The 5,931-nt window shown below is 41.6% G+C and overlaps 1 pseudogene; it reads left to right on the top strand.

Annotated features, from left to right (window-relative positions):
* Positions 1–2,886: 2,886 nt before the first annotated feature.
* On the top strand, positions 2,887–4,210 carry LOC102761110 (annotated as a pseudogene).
* Positions 4,211–5,931: the final 1,721 nt, after the last annotated feature.

The following is a 5,931-nucleotide window of genomic DNA, read 5'->3' as shown; positions in this document are numbered from 1 at the left end:
GCATTCTTCTAACATTTACTAAGAATACTCCATGTGTATTGATAGAACAGATCCCTACCTAAAGATTCCCCTGTGTTCCGGTTTTAGAAACTGTAAGTATAAGCTGTCAAAATCACAGGAGTTAGGAGCCAAGGTTATTAATTTGTTCACATAGTATAAATTTGTTCTGCCAAGACATGTAAGAACAATCATTAATTTAGTTTATAAGTTTAATGAATGATTAGAAGAACAAAAATTCTAAGTAGGTCAATCAAATGTTATGGTTCAACTAACTTGCAGTTATACTGGAAAAGGGTGTCCAGACAGATGACACTAGGCTTTTTATTACTTTACTTGAGGTCTGGTGCATGACATTTGTGCATGGGAGGGGGGGTGTCCCTCAGCCTGGTCTGCACCCTCTCTAATGTCGGTCATCCCTCTCGAAATCCAGGATCGCTGGCTCCTAACCGATCGCCTGCCTGCCGGCCTGATCTCCCTAACTGCCCTCCCCCGCCAGCCTGATCACCCCTAATTGCCTCTGCCTTGGCCTCGCCACCATGGCTTTGTCTGGTTTGCAGGCCGGCCATGTCCCCATCGGGGTGGGGGGTTCCTGCTGGTGGGCAGGGCCAGCCTAAGTGAGGGGCTGAGGGCTGTTTGCAGGCCGGCCACACCCCCATCGGGGTGAGGGTCCCTGCTGGGGGGCATGGCCGGCCTGGGTGAGGGGCTGAGGGCTGTTTGGGGGCTGTTTGCAAGCAGGCCAAGCCTCTGGCTTTGTCTGGAAGGATGTCTGGAAGGTCTTCGGAAGGTCTCCCAGTCTAATTAGCATATTACTCTTTTATTAGTGTAGATATAAAAATATATAAAGCCAAAACCGGTTTGGCTCAGTGGATAGAGCGTTGGCCTGTGGACTGAGGGGTCCCAGGTTCGATTCCGGTCGAGGGCAAGTTCCTGGGTTGCAGGCATTTCCCCAGTGCAGGAGGCAGCTGATCGATGTTTCTCTCTCATTGATGTTTCTGGCTATCTCTCTCTCTTCCTCTCTGTAAAAAATCAATAAAATGTATTTAAAAAAATTAAAAAATATATATATAAAGTACATCTTTTCTAAAGTGTGTGTGTTTTTTAAAAAATATATATTTTATTGGTTTTTTACAGAGAGGAAGGGAGAGGGATGGAGAGTTAGAAACTTTGATGAGAGAGAAACATCAATCAGCTGCCTCCTGCACACTCCCTACTGGGGATATGCCCGCAACCAAGGTACATGCCCTTGACTGGAATCAAACCCGGGACCCTTCAGTCCGCAGGCCAACGCTCAATCGACTGAGCCAAACTGGTCAGGGCTAAAGTGTGTTTTTAAGTGTTGTTTTTTTAAAGGGATGGGACCACATAATTCTTATAGCGGGGCTTTCTTTAGAATCTTAACTAGTCCATTATTTTAAGAATAATTTTACGATTTTATAATAGATTTAGAGTTCCAGAAAAGATGCAAAGATAGTACAGAGAGTGCGAATATACTCCTCACACAGTTTCTTTTCTTGTTAACACCCTACAGCACAATGCTCAGTTGTCACGAGTTAGAAATGAACATTGGTGTATTATTATTAACTAAACTTAATACTTTGTACAGATTTCACCGGTTTTTCTCTAACGTCCTTTTATTTGTTCTGGGGTCCCATCTAGGATATCACATTACATTTAGTCATATGTTTCCCTCGCTTCCTCTGGCATTGTGACAGTTTCTCAGACTTTCGTTGTCTTTGATGACCTTGATAGTTTTCAAAGCACTAGTCAGTATTTTTTTTTTTACAGAATGTCTCTCAGTTTGGATTTCTTCAATGTTTTTCTCGTGTTAGACAGAGGTCATGGGTAGGGGGAGGAAGACCACAGAGATGTAGTACCATTTTCATTACATCATATTAAGGTTACATACTATCAACACGACTCATCACGTTGTTGTTAATCTTGAGCACCTGGCCAGGGTAGTTGGGTTTCTCCACTGCAAAGCTTTTTTTTCCTTTTCCATGTTCTTCTCATTGGAAAGCAGTCATTATGTCCAGCCTACTCTAAAGGGGGGGAAGGAGATAGAAAGTTAAGTTCTACTTCTTGGAGGGGAGATTATCTACATAATTTATTTCAAATTCTTCTGAAAGGGAGATTGAGCTCTTCTCATTTATTTAATCATTTATTTGCATTAGTATGGACTCATAGATATTTATTTTATATTTTAGTTTAAAATCCAATATTTTGTTATTTACTTTATTGCTTAAATTGTTTCAGCTTTATGAAACAGACTGTGGAATCTCAGAGGGAAGGTGAAGGTGGATGGGCAGGAAGAGATCAACCAAAGAACTTGTATGCATATATGCATAACTCATGGACACAGACAATTGGGTGGGGACAGGGGCAAGCTAGAAGGGGTCAATGGGGGAAAAAAGAGGACATCTGGAGCTCTTTGGGAGCAGACCTTTGAGAACTCTTTTAGTTGGTTCCTGTGTCTCTGATGTATTCCATCATTTTGTTTTTTGAGCACTTCCTTATTTATAGATGGGGAAATTGAGGCCAAAAGTGAGGGGTGACATTGACAGTATCTCATAGCCTATCCATGACTGACCTGGGATAAATCCTACTTCTTTTGCTGCACCATGTACCTCCTGGGACTTGCTAACTACAAGGGTTGAAAATTCATGGTGGGTTTTACAAAGCGTTCTGAAGCCTTGACCAATTATCCCTGCCATTGCACGGATGGTATGTAAAAAAATAAGTGAAGAAATAGATGAAAAACTATGGCACAATGGCAGGAAAACTTCAGCACAATGAGGGAGGGTAAGATGAATGGCCATGGTATCATATTTGATAGGGAGTCAGGTAAGGACTCTCAGAGGAAGTGATAAAAAAAACACATGGATCTCTATGGGAAAACTGGTCCAGGCAAAAGGAAAAGCCAGTGCAAAGGCTCTGAGACAGGTATGTGCTTAAGGAAGATCAAAAAGACCAGAGTACCGTAGCGGGTCTGGCTCAGTGGATAGAGCGTCAGCCTGTGGACTGAAGGGTCTCGGGTTTGATTCCTGTCAAGGGCACATTCCTGGATTGCAGGCTTGATCCCTAGCCCTGGTCAGGGAACCAATCAATGTGTCTCTCTCACATCAATGTTTCTCTTTCTCTGTCTCTCTCCCTTCCACTCTCCCTAAAATTTCAATAGAAAAATATTCTTGGGTGAGAATTAACAAAATAAAACAAAAAAACCTACAGATAAACTGCTAAAAAAGAACACTGAAGTTCAATTCAGAGGATCAGGGAAGACCTTCCGAAAGATTTGAGCAGGACTTTGACTGTTGGTCAGATTTCAATAGTTACAGTTGGGGATGAAAGCTCTACAGGCCAAAGGAAATGCATGAGCAAATGTGCAGAAATAGTGATGGGGGAAGAAAAAGAAAAATGAATTAAATATGTAATAGTCACTTTTTTGTGGCACCTCTGAGGCTGTTGGCTGCTTTAGGAACTCTTTGAAGTGGATGATGAACAAAAATGTAACTTTTATGAGAAGCATATGGCCACAGAAGTTGTTGCTGATGCTCTGGGTGAAGGGTGGAAAGGTTATGTGGTCCAAATCAGTGGTGGGAATGAAAAGGTTTCCCCATGAAGCATAGTGTCTTGACCCAGGGCAGAGTCTGCCTCCTGCTGAGTAAGGGGCACTCCTGTTATAGACCAAGGAGAACTTGAGAGAGAAAATACAGATCTGTTTGGGGTTGCATTGTGAATGCAATCTGAGAGTTCTCAACTTGGTCATTGTGAAAAAAGGGGAGAAAGATATTCCTGGTCTCACTGATAACACTGTGCCTCATGGCTTGGGACCCAAAAGAGCTAGCAGAATCCACAACCTTTTCAATCTCTCTAAAGAAGGTGATGTTGGCAAATATGTTGTGAGAAAGCCTCTAAATGAAGAAAGTAAGAAACCTAGGACTAAAGTACCCAAGATTCAGCATCTTGTTCCTCCACATGCCTTGCAACACAAATGCAGGTGTATTGCTCTGAAGAAAGAAGGTACTAAGAAAAATAAGGAAGGGGCCGCAGAATATGCTAAACTTTTTGCTAAGAGAATGAAGGAGGCCAAAGAAAAATGCCAGGAACAGATTACCAAGAGACGTAGACTGATCTCTCTGAGAGCTTCTACCTCCAAGTCTGAGTCTAGTAAAAAATGAGATTTTTGCAACTAACAAATAAAGGACAGCAAATAAAATATAAAAAAAGAAATATGTAGTAGTGACTTTGGTCATATATGCAGGGCTGTGATTGGCAAGCCTAGGGAGTCTGTTCCATTCAGTAAGCTTGTGGGATCTATGACAGTCTATTGAACAGGGAAGTGTCATCATCTGGGATGTTTTTATGAAGATCAAACTTGCAAGATTAATTAGAAAAAGACTGATGGTGAACAGACCACTAACAAAGTTATTGTGGACCTTTAAACCAGAGCTGGTACAGGTCTGCACAGGAGGCTAGCAGTGGGAGTATAGGAACATTGGAGAACGGTGTGCAAGTCAACTTTGGACCTGGTAGCAGGATGAAGGAAGGGGATAATAAAATAAATTAAAGATGATTTCTGTGATTTGGAGCTTCACTACCTGGGAGAATGATAGCATTACTACAGAAATAGGGAAGAGAGGGAGAAGGGATGGCTTGGAATGGAAGTTTCAAACTGTAGAGATCAAAGGGCTGTAAAGATATGTATGTACAATTGGGTGTAGGCTTTGGTGTGAGTGTAGCTTACAGATTTAGGTTTGGGAGGCATTTGCACAAGAAATTGGGGCTAGGGTAGCTGTATGTTATACTATCTCTCGCTGTTATTTTCTGTTCTCTAAGGTAAGTTTTTTATATGTTGTAACAATACTATGAAACGGAGACCTAGAGAGGTTGATTGGTTTGCTTATGTTCTCACTGTTCATTAATCTCATCACCTATTGAGGCCCGACTATGTGCCAGATTCTATTCTAGTAAATGCCAAAACTTGGGTCAGATCTGTCTTCAAACTTGAAGTCTTACTACATGAGAAAATGAGAGGTAGGTTAGATCCATAAGTGAAAAAAATATATGGTGAAAATAAGATGAAGATACCATCTTGGGGAACACTATGCTTCGGAGAGTGAGGGGAAGAAAAATGAGGCCCAAAAGAAGACAGGTAAGGTGAAGGTAAAGGGAAGTAGAAAAATAAGAATAGCATTATGTCTCAGAAGAGGAGAGAGAGCTAGAACAAGAAGGAAGGAATATTTATCCAGCTAACAGTGTCAAATGCTGCAGAACAAGCAAGGAACTGAAAATTGAGCACTATTCTTAATGTGGTTGAGTTGGTTAGATGAATCCCCCCAAAATGGGGAGAAAGTAGCCAGATTTCATGATATTAAGGAATAAATGGGTAACACAATGGAGGCAATGAGCAGAGATAATTTGGTAAACAGAAAAGGGAGACAGTGACCGACAAAACGGAAAGTGTAGGAGACCAAGGGGCTGAGGATTCTAGGAAGGTAGTGAATTATCTGAACATTGGACCAGGCTGCATTGGGAAGCAAATCAAGCTGAACTGAGATAGATTATGGGATTGTGGGCTGTTACAAAAATCAAAGGGCAGTGGGATGAAAGAATGGGTGAGTTGGGGAGATGGCAGATTATGGTTCAACAGAATGAATTGAATTTCAGATTAAGATTTTAGCCCTGACCGGTTTGGCTCAGTGGATAGAATGTCGGTCTTCAGACTAAAGGGTCCTGGGTTTGACTCTGGTCAAGGGCATGTACCTTGGTTGCGGGCACATCCCCAGTAGTGGGTGTGCAAGAGGCAGGTGATTGATGTTTCTCTCTCATTGATATTTCGAACTATCCCTCTCCCTTCTGCTCTGTAAAAAAAAAAACAAAAAAAACCCCAATAAAATATAAAAAAAATAAAGTCAGTGTGCTGTATAATTTAAA

This window comes from Myotis davidii, unplaced genomic scaffold (assembly GCF_000327345.1).
Source record: "Myotis davidii unplaced genomic scaffold, ASM32734v1 scaffold438, whole genome shotgun sequence".
Classification (NCBI taxonomy): domain Eukaryota; kingdom Metazoa; phylum Chordata; class Mammalia; order Chiroptera; family Vespertilionidae; genus Myotis; species Myotis davidii.
This window is presented reverse-complemented; position numbering and strand designations above follow the sequence as displayed.